The 13,383-nt window shown below is 60.6% G+C and overlaps 2 non-coding genes across 2 annotated transcripts; both read right to left on the reverse strand.

Moving 5' to 3' along the window:
• Positions 1–912: 912 nt before the first annotated feature.
• On the reverse strand, positions 913–1,065 carry LOC142794537 (5.8S ribosomal RNA). The gene has a single exon (XR_012892424.1). It is a non-coding gene; the product is annotated as a 5.8S ribosomal RNA (ribosomal RNA).
• A 1,719-nt stretch (positions 1,066–2,784) lies between these two features.
• LOC142794532 (small subunit ribosomal RNA) lies at positions 2,785–4,599 on the reverse strand. Its single transcript, XR_012892421.1, has one exon. It is a non-coding gene; the product is annotated as a small subunit ribosomal RNA (ribosomal RNA).
• Between the last annotated feature and the right edge of the window lie 8,784 nt (positions 4,600–13,383).

The following is a 13,383-nucleotide window of genomic DNA, read 5'->3' on the forward strand; positions in this document are numbered from 1 at the left end:
CACAAGGCTGGCAAGCGGCATTCCGCTGCGCGCGTGCGTCGTCCGAGCAGTTGCGTGATAAACGACCGTGTCGAAAGCCCAAACACCGCCGAGGCCAGTCGCCGCCGCCGCAAGGGCAGCCACGCAGCCTGGCGAGAGGCATCGTCTCGTGTAGCGTCGCCCCCGCCCCAACTGGAGTGGCCCAGTTTTTTGAACGGGACGGGAACTGCGAAGCACTTAGACCGACGGCGGACTACGACGAGAACGCCTTAAGCTTCGCCAACGTTTCGCCAACTCGTGCGGGAGACTTTTTCCGCTTCGCGGCAAGTCGTCGCGCCGTGCTCTCCGCATCAACCGCGTACGCAGCGAACCGCAAACGTCGGGCGCAGCCTCCTCACCTCCCTGCGCTTTGCGCGCGAACGTTCCCTGTTCGCGCGGCAAAGCCTGGAGGAGGCACGGCCCCGCAGCGTGTTCGAGCGCCCGGTCTACGGGACACCCTGCTTACTTCGAGGGCAACAAGCGCAACGCAAGGCTGCGATCTCGCGCACTTTGCGCACGGCTGGAGAAGCTTTGCTGGCCGGCTTTCGCTCCTCGTGTTTACCGTGCGTTAAAGTTGCGCGTCCGTGGCTCTCGCAGCTCTTGCGCGCCCGGTCGCAGAGAGGAGTACGCAACCTCGACCGCACTTTCCCTGCAGGCTTCCTTCCGACTCGAAGTCCTGCGGCGGTCTCAACGAGGTGCCACATCCTCAATGCAGTCGGTCGCCCCCGTTTCGGTTGGGCTCTGGCACGACGGTCGCCACCGTCTCGCCCTTGAGTGGCCGCTGTTGGCGCTCGCTGTGAGGTGTTCAGCGTGCTGTCCGTGTTGCCGACGCGGTCAAAACGAGTCGACGGCTCACGTTCCCTTGTGCGCCGAAGGCTCTCTTGATATGTGATCCGACCCTCAGACAGACGAAGCCAAGGGAAGACCCAAGGCCGCAATGTGCGTTCAAAGAATCAGTGCTCAGTGTGTCCTGCAATTCACACCAAGTCTCGCAGCTGGCTGCGTTCTTCATCGACCCGAGAACCGAGTGATCCACCGCTTAGAGTCGTGAAAAAGTGTTTGTTCAATTCCGTACAGTCAAAACCAAACGTTTCTGGCACTCGGCCAAACAGTGGCCAAGAAGGGCGCTTTTCAGCGCACGCTTGGACTCCAAAACTCTGCCGCGCCTTTTTCGGCTGCCGCAAATCGAGCAAACGGTGTGTTTCGGACGGCGTTTCGCTTTCGCTACTTGCGAGTGCTTTCGTGGTCCACCCCTCTATAAATACTCGGGAGGCGTCGAAGCCGGTTCTCCAAGCCGGACCCGTAGGTATCGTTGTGTGCTCGCTCTCATTGGCCCGCCTAACCAGAAAATGCCTGCGGTACACCCATTTGGATAAGAGTGCACGCAGATGCGGGCCTCGACGGCTACACATTTCCTCGGGCGGCCGCCTCCCGGCCTCCGTGGAGCGCGGGATGCACGGTCCCATCGACAAGCCTCTCCCGTTTTTACCGTGGCGTCGCGGTTCACCACGGCAGGCGGGTCGGTCTCCTCCGCATAAAAAGGGGGACCCCCGCTTTTTGTTCCACGAAATCGCACAAGCTTTTTTCGCATCCACGGTTTGCCACCGCACACCAAAATGCCGATCCGGCTGCCTACTTTAGCCAACAGGTGGAGCCAGGCGCGCCGTACTTGCGCGGCACTTCCCACGTCCACCGAAGTCGGTGCCAAGGACCACTTTCGGCGCCGGAGCCGCGTACGAGCCTACTCGAGGCGGAAGAACGAAGCCAGCAAGGGCCTGGCCGCAAGTGCGTTCAATTGTCGGGACGTCCAAGTCCCTCGTTCTTCCGTGCTTCCTCTTTCGGCAAGTCGTTGCGGCACCTTCCCAAAGCGCGCAGACCCGCTAATCGCGACGAGCGCGACGTGGCCGTGCCGCCTTTCCCTCGGCAGCAAGCAAAACGCCTGGCAACGTCGACGCTCCCCTAACCGCGATCTCGCACCGTGTTTCGTGTGGCGAATTCAAAAGCCGGCCGGCGCTGCTGCAACCATTACGGTCGGTACGCATACGCCGCGGAGGGCGGGACGGTCATCGGAGCGTGCGGTTCCTCCATCGAGTACTGCGCACCTCGGCCGTCGCATCGCCGTGCCATGACCGGCCGCGCGTCAACGCGAACCGGTGCCAGCGAGATCCCTCGCCTGCAAGAACCGACCGGCAGCCTCCGTCACCCGAGGACGCGGAGGCGCTTGCCGCGGACGGCGGGACGGTATGCACTGGTGCACAGCGGACCCGTCACATCGCCAGTTCCTTGACCGACCGCCGACGCTTGTGCCGTTCCTCTCGTACTTGGCAGTCGCCGCGCGATTGTCGGGTCTCGTTCTTGCACGCTCGAACGGTCGGGAGGGCACTCGGCTGGCGTTTCGGGAACGCGCAGCCTCGCCTTCTACCGACGTAACCACGACTCGCCGTTCGCGCTCCGCCGCTCCTGTTTACAGTACTAGGCGGTCCCGCAGCGGTCGGGTCGCGCATTTCGAGCGCTTCGAGCCACGGTGCAGTGGCGGGTCGAAAGCCGACCTATGAGTGCGTTGCGCCGTTTGTACCCGCGTCCGCCACCTGGCCGACCGTCCAAGGTCGCGGTGTTGGCGTCCGCTGGGCGCAACAATTTGTCACGGGGTGCCGCTCCACATTCAGGCAGCCCCGTGGGGAAAAGCCGACCCCGCGTCCAAACGGGGTCAGCGGCAGAAAGTGTCGGGCGCAGACGCAGCTGAGGCGCTCACCCTTCACAATCCGTTAATGATCCTTCCGCAGGTTCACCTACGGAAACCTTGTTACGACTTTTACTTCCTCTAAATGATCAAGTTTGGTCATCTTTCCAACAGACCGGCGCAACCGAAAGGCCGCGCCGGACATCGGTCCGAAGACCTCACTAAATCATTCAATCGGTAGTAGCGACGGGCGGTGTGTACAAAGGGCAGGGACGTAATCAACGCGAGCTTATGACTCGCGCTTACTGGGAATTCCTCGTTCAAGGGGAACAATTGCAAGCCCCTATCCCAATCACGAAAGAAGTTCCACGGGTTACCCAGTCTTTTCAGACAGGGATAAAGACACGCTGCTTCCTTCAGTGTAGCGCGCGTGCGGCCCCGGACATCTAAGGGCATCACAGACCTGTTATTGCTCTGTTTCGTGCGGCTAGGAGCCGCTTGTCCCTCTAAGAAGGTTGTAAGGTGCTGGGAACCCCGCACCTATTTAATAGGCTAGAGTCTCGTTCGTTATCGGAATTAACCAGACAAATCGCTCCACCAACTAAGAACGGCCATGCACCACCATCCACCGAATCAAGAAAGAGCTCTCAATCTGTCAATCCTCCCAGTGTCCGGGCCGGGTAAGTTTTCCCGTGTTGAGTCAAATTAAGCCGCAGGCTCCACTCCTGGTGGTGCCCTTCCGTCAATTCCTTTAAGTTTCAGCTTTGCAACCATACTTCCCCCGGAACCCAAATACTTTGGTTTCCCGGAAGCTGCCCGCCGAGTCATTTGAGTAACTCAGGCGGATCGCTGGTTGGCATCGTTTATGGTCAGAACTAGGGCGGTATCTGATCGCCTTCGAACCTCTGACTTTCGTTCTTGATCAATGAAAACATTCTTGGCAAATGCTTTCGCAGTAGTTCGTCTTGCGACGGTCCAAGAATTTCACCTCTAGCGCCGCAATACGAATGCCCCCGTCCGTCCCTCTTAATCATTACCTCGTATTCCAAAAACCAACAGAACAGAAACGAGGTCTTGTTCTATTATTCCATGCAAGTTTATTCAGGCGACTCGCCTGCGTTGAGCACTCTAATTTTTTCAAAGTAAAAGCACCGGCCATCTCGAGGCACACAATGAAGTGCACCAAGAAAGAACCGGCATGATGTTCAGTCCGAGCCGTCGCATCGGGTAGATGCACTACTCGTCTGGAACTGAGATCCAACTACGAGCTTTTTAACCGCAGCAGCTTTAGTATACGCTATTGGAGCTGGAATTACCGCGGCTGCTGGCACCAGACTTGCCCTCCAATTGATCCTCGTTAAAGGATTTAGAGTGTACTCATTTCAATTACGGGGCCTCAAAAGAGTCCCGTATTGTTATTTTTCGTCACTACCTCCCCGTGCCGGGAGTGGGTAATTTGCGCGCCTGCTGCCTTCCTTGGATGTGGTAGCCGTTTCTCAGGCTCCCTCTCCGGAATCGAACCCTGATTCTCCGTTACCCGTAACAACCATGGTAAGCAAGTAACCTACCATCGAAAGTTGATAAGGCAGACACTTGAAAGAAACGTCGCCGGCTCGTGGCCATGCGATCAGCACAAAGTTATCCAGAGTCACCACACAATACGGGCCGAAACCCGATCGATCTTGGTCTAATAAAAGCACCCGTTACCCAAAGGGCTCCAGGCTCACTGCATGTATTAGCTCTAGAATTGCCACAGTTATCCAAGTAGGAAGAAACGATCTAAGGAACCATAACTGATTTAATGAGCCATTCGCGGTTTCGCCTTATTTCGGCATGTACTTAGACATGCATGGCTTAATCTTTGAGACAAGCATATGATTACTGGCAGGATCAACCAGGTAATCGTTCGACTGCGCGTCCGTCCTCGCCTTCGGCGGGCCGGACGCAGTCTGTGTGCGGCGGAGGCCACCTTCAGGCGCCCCAACACGCTTATTTTGCACTCCGAGATGACGGCGTTCGAGCTCGCTACGGCACAACCTTCCCGAAAGACGAGTGGGAGCCGTGCGGCAAGAAGCACGTTCATGCTCGCTCTTTTTCGTTGCATCGACTCGGTCGCGCCGTGCGGGTTGCCCAAGCCCGCTGCACTGTCGGTGGACCGGCCGGAACTAGCAACGGAGCCGAGACTGCAAAGCCGCCAGACGACGGGTCACGCCCGCGTCTTCGGCGCTTTCGCATCTGAATCGCCCGAGGACGACACGGAACACACCTCGATATCGTGGTAAAACGGCACCGTCCGACAACCAGCCCCTAACGCATCAAGCGGATGAGGCTGCAGACGACTGCCGTGGATTCCCCTGGAGCAGACCCGAGGACACGCTTGACGAGGCCGAAGCCCGCCGCATATCAGACACCCGGTCGCTTTCGCGTACGCCGCTCACGAGAACCCCCACATAATAGCAGCGATAAGTACCCAGACCTCCTTGGGCACTAATACGAGCGTACTCGAGAAAATTTCACCGCGGGTGTGCCCCGAAACGTGTGGCACGTTGAGCGTGCCACAAGTCTACGTCGCTCTCAAACCCGCCGAGGTCGTAGAATTTGCGACCCTACTCACGAAATTCCCACCGAGGATACGGCCGCAAACGTACCGCACCTTGGGTAGGCCACGAGTTTGTGCAACACTACGCTGACGGCACAGCACCGAGGTCGTGCGCGCACGCACGGGAAAATTCCGCCGCGGTTTCTGCCGAAAACGTGAGGCACCACGACTCTCCGCAAGTTCGCGTCGACTGCGAAAGACCGAAGTCGTGAACGACGTGTCCGCTACTCGCCGCCGACACGCTGGACACCAAACGTACAACGACTCGACGGCGTCGTAGAGGCCCACGACGCGGTTTTCCTTAACGACGTCTCGGCGTGGCACCGACAGGTTAGAACGGCCGACCAACGTTCCCTGTCCGCCGTTCGGCTCAGTCGAAGGGCTCGGCGACTTCGGCAACGCTGCGAAGCCGCACGGTGACGCACGCCATGTCCCCATTTTTTTTTTTTTTTCTTTCTGCGTCTGCCGGGGTGCCCCTATAATAGCAGCGATAAGCACCCAGACCGCCGTGGGTCGCTCGCCCCGGCTGACGTGGTTTTTCGTACTCCTGCGGCGGTCGCCGTCAAGCACGTCCAAATACGCTACTTTCGTGGGCGCATTCACGCTCTTTCGCTTCGCCGGAGTGCCAGCACTCACTCTGCCAAAAACGGCGAACATCCGAGCGGCGGTTCCACTTTTGCGTCGGCGTCGCAAACCCCGCCCCGGCAGACGAGGTTTGCCGTACTCGTGCGACGGTGGCCGGCGGGCACGTCGAAAGACGCCGATATCGTGCGCGAATTGGCGCACCTTGGCTTCACCGGAGTGCCGCCACTGACTCCTCCAAAAACGGCGAAGATCCGAGCGGCGCTTCCCACTTTCGCATCGGCGTCCCGAACTCCGCCCCGGCTGACGCGGTTTACCGTACTCGTGCGACGGTCGCCGGCGAGCACGTGGAAAGACGCCGATATCGTGCCCGAATCGGCTCCGTTCGGCTTCGCCGGAGTGCCAGCACTGGCTCGGCGAAAGACGACGAACATCCGAGCGACGGTTCTCACTATTGCGTACGCGTCGCAAACCCCGCCCCGGCAGACGCACTTTGCCGTACTCGTGCGACGGTCGCCGGCGAGCACGTAGAAAGACGCCGATATCGTGCCGGAATCGGCCCCGTTTGGCTTCGCCGGAGTGCCAGCACTCACTCGGCCACAAACGGCGAACATCCGAGCGGCGGTTCCCACTTAGCCGTCGGCGTCCCGAACTCCGCCCCGGCAGACGCGGTTGCCGAGCTCGTGCGACTAGCGACCGCGAAGCCGTCTCGCGACGCCGCTTTCGTGCGCGGCTCCCACTGCGACCTGGGTCACCCGAGGTCGACGAGCAAAAAAGAATGTCGAAAAAATTTTTTTTTTTTTTTTGCGTCTGCCGGGGTGCCCCTATAATAGCAGCGATAAGCACCCAGACCGCCATGGGTCGCTCGCCCCGGCTGACGTGGTTTTTCGTTTTCCTGCGGTGGTCGTCGTCAAGCACGTCCAAACACGCCACTTTCGTGGGCGCATTCGCGCTCTTTCGCTTCGCCGGAGTGCCAGCACTCACTCTGCCAAAAACGGCGAACATCCGAGCGGCGGTTCCCACTTTTGCGTCGGCGTCGCAAACCCCGCCCCGGCAGACGAGGTTTGCCGTACTCGTGCGACGGTGGCCGGCGGGCACGTCGAAAGACGCCGATATCGTGCGCGAATTGGCGCACCTTGGCTTCACCGGAGTGCCGCCACTGACTCCTCCAAAAACGGCGAAGATCCGAGCGGCGCTTCCCACTTTCGCATCGGCGTCCCGAACTCCGCCCCGGCTGACGCGGTTTACCGTACTCGTGCGACGGTCGCCGGCGAGCACGTGGAAAGACGCCGATATCGTGCCCGAATCGGCTCCGTTCGGCTTCGCCGGATTGCCAGCACTGGCTCGGCGAAAGACGACGAACATCCGAGCGACGGTTCTCACTATTGCGTACGCGTCGCAAACCCCGCCCCGGCAGACGCACTTTGCCGTACTCGTGCGACGGTCGCCGGCGAGCACGTAGAAAGACGCCGATATCGTGCCGGAATCGGCCCCGTTTGGCTTCGCCGGAGTGCCAGCACTCACTCGGCCACAAACGGCGAACATCCGAGCGGCGGTTCCCACTTAGCCGTCGGCGTCCCGAACTCCGCCCCGGCAGACGCGGTTGCCGAGCTCGTGCGACTAGCGACCGCGAAGCCGTCTCGCGACGCCGCTTTCGTGCGCGGCTCCCACTGCGACCTGGGTCACCCGAGGTCGACGAGCAAAAAAGAATGTCGAAAAAAATTTTTTTTTTTTTTTTTTGCGTCTGCCGGGGTGCCCCTATAATAGCAGCGATAAGCACCCAGACCGCCATGGGTCGCTCGCCCCGGCTGACGTGGTTTTTCGTTTTCCTGCGGTGGTCGTCGTCAAGCACGTCCAAACACGCCACTTTCGTGGGCGCATTCGCGCTCTTTCGCTTCGCCGGAGTGCCAGCACTCACTCTGCCAAAAACGGCGAACATCCTAGTGGCGGTTCCCACTTTTGCGTCGGCGTCGCCAACCCCGCCCCGGCATACGCGGTTTGCCGTACTCGTGCGGCGGTGGCCGGCGGGCACGTCGAAAGACACCGATATCGTGCGCGAGTCGATGCTTCTTGGTCTCGCAGGAGGGCCGCCACTCACTCCTGCAAAAACGGCGAAGATCCGAGCGGCGCTTCCCACTTTTTCGTCGGCGTCGCAAACCTCGCCCCGGCAGACGCGCTTTGCCGTACTCGTGCGACGGTCGCCGGCGAGCACGTCGAAATACGCCGATATCGTGCCCGAATCGGCCCCGTTTCGCTTCGCCGGAGTGCCAGCACTCGCTCGGCCAAAGACGACGAACATCCGAGCGACGGTTCCCACTATTGCGTACGCGTCGCGAACCCCGCCCCGGCAGACGCGGTTTGCCGTACTCGTGCGGCGGTGGCCGGCGGGCACGTCGAAAGACGCCGATATCGTGCACGAATTGGCGCTCCTTGGCTTCACCGGAGTGCCAGCACTCACTCGGCCAAAAACGGCGAACATCCGAGCAGCGGTACCCACTTAGCCGTCGGCATCCCGAACTCCGCGCCGGCTGACGCGGTTGCCGAGCTCGTGCGACTAGCGACCGCGAACGCGTCTCGCGACGCCGCTTTCGTGCGCGGCTCCCATTGCGACCTGGGTTACCCGAGCTCGACCAGCAAAAAAGAAGGTCGAAAATTTTTTTTTTTTTTTCTGCGTCTGCCGGGGTGCCCCTATAATAGCAGCGATAAGCACCCAGACCGCCGTGTGTCGCTCGCCCCGGCTGACGTGGTTTTTCGTACTCCTGCAGCGGTCGCCGTCACGCACGTCCAAATACGCCACTTTCGTGGGCGCATTCGCGCTCTTTCGCGTCGCCGGAGTGCCAGCACTCACTCTGCCAAAAACGGCCAACATCCGAGCGGCGGTTCCCACTTTTGCGTCGGCGTCGTAAACCCCGCCCCGGCAGACGCGGTTTGCCCTACTCGTGCGACGGTCGCCGGCGAGCGCGTCGAAAGACGCCGATATCGTGCGCTAATTGGCGCTCCTTGGCTTCTCCGGAGTGCCGCCACTCACTCCTCCAAAAACGGCGAAGATCCGAGCGGCGTTCTCCACTTTCGCATCGGCGTCCCGAACTCCGCCCGGGCTGACGCGGTTTACCGTACTCGTGCGACGGTCGCCGGCGGGCACGTCGAAAGACGCCGATATCGTGCCGTAATCGGCCCCGTTTGGCTTCGCCCGTGTGCCAGCACTCACTCGGCCAAAAACGGCGAACATCCGAGCAGCGTTTCCCACTTTCGCATCGGCGTCCCGAAGCCCGCCCCGGCAGACGCGGTTTGCCCTACTCGAGCGACGGTCGCCGGCGATCACGTCGAAAGGCGCCGAATTCGTGCACGAATCGATGCTTCTTGGTCTCGCAGGAGGGCCGCCACTCACTCCTGCAAAAACGGCGAAGATCCGAGTTGCGCTTCCCACTTTTTCGTCGGCGTCCCGAACTACGCCCCGGCTGACGCGGTTTACCGTACTCGTGCGACGGTCGCCGGCGGGCACTTCAAAATACGCCGATTTCGTGGGCGCATTCACGCTGTTTCGCTTCCCCGGAGTGCCAACACTCACTCTGCCGAAAGCGGCGATCATCCGAGCGGCGGTTCCCACTTTTGCGTCGGCTTCGCAAACGGCGCCCCGGCAGACGCGCTCGTGCGACGTACTCGTGCGACGGTCGCCGGCGAGCACGTCGAAAGACGCCGATATCGTGCTCGAATCGACCCCGTTTCGCTTCGCCGGAGTGCTGCCAGTCACGGCGCAGAAAACGGCGAACAAGTGTTTTTTTTTTTTTTTTTCCTAGAATTTGTGTTATAGAAGGCACATTTGATATCGGACGATAATTTTCAACTTTATCACGCGCACCGATTTTCGTGTAGAGGTTTGCAAGTTTATGGGAATTTCTCCACTTGGAATAATGCGATTTAGTAGTACTACGAGAACTTCATGGATGTACTCAAGGGTACGGGGCAAGTCAGTTACGTCAACACCTGCAGATTTTTTACACTTCAAACTGAAAATTGTTGGTTGTGAGTCCTCGTGTGATATTAAAGGCCGATTCGCTAACACATAGAACAAAGAAAGAAAGGAAGAAAAAACGCCCGCGCTCGCTCAAGAAACCTGGGTTCGCAACAAGTGGCAACAACAAGCAACCGAGCGAGTGCGCCAAAACCCGTGGCGGCCGAACAAACGCGAAGTCCCAACCGCGTCAGCCGGGGCGGCACGGGACAGGAAAAATCACTTCAGCCGGGGCGGCGGGGCACCGAATAAACCTCGTCACCTCGTCGCAGGATAAAAGAGGAAACAAAAAGTCTAAACAGCGTCTGCTGGAGCGAATGCGTAATAAAACAACAACAACAACAAAAAAAAAAAACACCCGCGCTCAAGAAGTCTGCAATCACCACAAAAGGCGACTGTGACCGAGCAGCGTCAGCCGGGGCCGTGCGGAAACGGAAAAACCGCGACTACCGGGGCGTCGAGGCACCGAAAAATCCACTTCAGCCGCGGCGAAAAAAAAAAACAAAAAGAAAGACGGAGGGGGGGGGGGGAACCACGTCTGCCGGGGCGAAGGAAAAAAAAAAAACGCGTCTGCCGGGGCGAGCCCGGGTGCGGCACCACCGGGAAAACTGTGGCAAACAGACATGGCGATCGAGTGAGTGGGCCGCCAGCCAGGCTCAGCCAAAAAGTGCAAAGTCCGAACTGCGTCAGCCGGGGCGGCAAAAACCACGTCAGCCGGGGCGGCGCAAAAAACCGCGTCTGCCGGGGCGGCACGAAACCGCGTCAGCCGGGGCGGCGCGAAAACTGCGTCAGCCGGGGCGAAAGAAAAAAAAAAAAAAACGCGTCTGCCGGGGCGAGCCCGGGTGCGGCACCACCGGGAAAACTGTGGCAAACAGACATGGCGATCGAGTGAGTGGGCCGCCAGCCAGGCACAGCCGAAAAGTGCAAAGTCCGAACCGTGTCAGCCGGGGCGGCAAAAAACCGCGTCAGCCGGGGCGGCGCAAAAAACCGCGTCTGCCGGGGCGGCACGAAACCGCGTCAGCCGGGGCGGCGCGAAAACTGCGTCAGCCGGGGCGAGCCCGGGTGCGGCACCACCGGGAAAACTGTGGCAAACAGACATGGCGATCGAGTGAGTGGGCCGCCAGCCAGGCTCAGCCAAAAAGTGCCAAGTCCGAACTGCGTCAGCCGGGGCGGCAAAAAACCGCGTCAGCCGGGGCGGCGCAAAAAACCGCGTCTGCCGGGGCGGCGCGAAAACCGCGTCTGCCGGGGCGGCGCGAAAACTGCGTCAGCCGGGGCGAAAGAAAAAAAAAAACGCGTCTGCCGGGGCGAGCCCGGGTGCGGCACCACCGGGAAAACTGTGGCAAACAGACATGGCGATCGAGTGAGTGGGCCGCCAGCAAGGCTCAGCCAAAAAGTGCTAAGTCCGAACTGCGTCAGCTGGGGCGGCAAAAAACCGCGTCTGCCGGGGCGGCACGAAACCGCGTCAGCCGGGGCGGCGCGAAAACCGCGTCTGCCGGGGCGGCACGAAACCGCGTCAGCCGGGGCGGCGCGAAAACTGCGTCAGCCGGGGCGAGCCCGGGTGCGGCACCACCGGGAAAACTGTGGCAAACAGACATGGCGATCGAGTGAGTGGGCCGCCAGCCAGGCACAGCCGAAAAGTGCTAAGTCCGAACTGCGTCAGCCGGGGCGGCAAAAACCGCGTCAGCCGGGGCGGCGCGAAAACCGCGTCTGCCGGGGCGGCACGAAACCGCGTCAGCCGGGGCGGCGCGAAAACTGCGTCAGCCGGGGCGAGCCCGGGTGCGGCACCACCGGGAAAACTGTGGCTAACAGACATGGCGATCGAGTGAGTGGGCCACCAGCCAGGCTCAGCCAAAAAGTGCTAAGTCCGAACTGCGTCAGCCGGGGCGGCAAAAACCGCGTCAGCCGGGGCGGCGCAAAAAACCGCGTCTGCCGGGGCGGCACGAAACCGCGTCAGCCGGGGCGGCGCGAAAACTGCGTCAGCCGGGGCGAAAGAAAAAAAAAAAAACGCGTCTGCCGGGGCGAGCCCGGGTGCGGCACCACCGGGAAAACTGTGGCAAACAGACATGGCGATCGAGTGAGTGGGCCGCCAGCCAGGCACAGCCGAAAAGTGCCAAGTCCGAACTGCGTCAGCCGGGGCGGCAAAAAACCGCGTCAGCCGGGGCGGCGCAAAAAACCGCGTCTGCCGGGGCGGCACGAAACCGCGTCAGCCGGGGCGGCGCGAAAACTGCGTCAGCCGGGGCGAGCCCGGGTGCGGCACCACCGGGAAAACTGTGGCAAACAGACATGGCGATCGAGTGAGTGGGCCGCCAGCCAGGCTCAGCCAAAAAGTGCCAAGTCCGAACTGCGTCAGCCGGGGCGGCGCAAAAAACCGCGTCTGCCGGGGCGGCGCGAAAACCGCGTCTGCCGGGGCGGCGCGAAAACTGCGTCAGCCGGGGCGAAAGAAAAAAAAAACGCGTCTGCCGGGGCGAGCCCGGGTGCGGCACCACCGGGAAAACTGTGGCAAACAGACATGGCGATCGAGTGAGTGGGCCGCCAGCAAGGCTCAGCCAAAAAGTGCCAAGTCCGAACTGCGTCAGCCGGGGCGGCAAAAAACCGCGTCTGCCGGGGCGGCACGAAACCGCGTCAGCCGGGGCGGCGCGAAAACCGCGTCTGCCGGGGCGGCACGAAACCGCGTCAGCCGGGGCGAGCCCGGGTGCGGCACCACCGGGAAAACTGTGGCAAACAGACATGGCGATCGAGTGAGTGGGCCGCCAGCCAGGCACAGCCGAAAAGTGCTAAGTCCGAACTGCGTCAGCCGGGGCGGCAAAAACCGCGTCAGCCGGGGCGGCGCAAAAACCGCGTCTGCCGGGGCGAATGCAAAAAAAACAAAGAAAAAAGCCCGCGCTTAATCAAAAGAAAACAAAGAAAAAAGCTTGCGCTTAATCAAAAGAAAACAAACAAAAAAAGTTCGCGCTTAAGCCTGGCGGTGGAACCACCGGGGCAAACAGACCTGGCGATCGAGTGAGTGGGCCGCCAGCCGGGGTGAGCCAAAAAGTGCAAAGTCGGAACCGCGTCAGCCGGGGCGGCGCGAAAACCGCGTCAGCCGGGGCGGCGCAAAAACTGCGTCAGCCGGGGCGGCACGGAAAAACGAAAACCGCGTCAGCCGGGGCGGCACGGAAAAACGAAAACCACGTCAGCCGGGGCGACATCAAAATGAGGAAAAAAAAAAAAAAACTGCCTTAGGACACCTGCGTACACTTTCATGCGTTTGGGCATATCTCTCTGTAACACGCGCGCCCCTCGTTACGCGCGGCACTCTGTTTTCTCCGACACCCATATTTCGGCGGCATGTGGCACGCGCGCCCGTCCCTACGCACGGCACACCGCAGTGCTTTCTCGATATTTTTCTTTTCCTCCAACACCGTCATCTATAGGCTTTTAGTGACCTGTTGCTCGTGGCAAAAGTTCGCTAGCTCTGACACCTCTTGCATGCGCACCGTTTTTGCGCACGGT

Source organism: Rhipicephalus microplus, unplaced genomic scaffold (genome assembly GCF_043290135.1).
Source record: "Rhipicephalus microplus isolate Deutch F79 unplaced genomic scaffold, USDA_Rmic scaffold_453, whole genome shotgun sequence".
In the NCBI taxonomy this organism is placed as follows: Eukaryota; Metazoa; Arthropoda; class Arachnida; order Ixodida; family Ixodidae; genus Rhipicephalus; species Rhipicephalus microplus.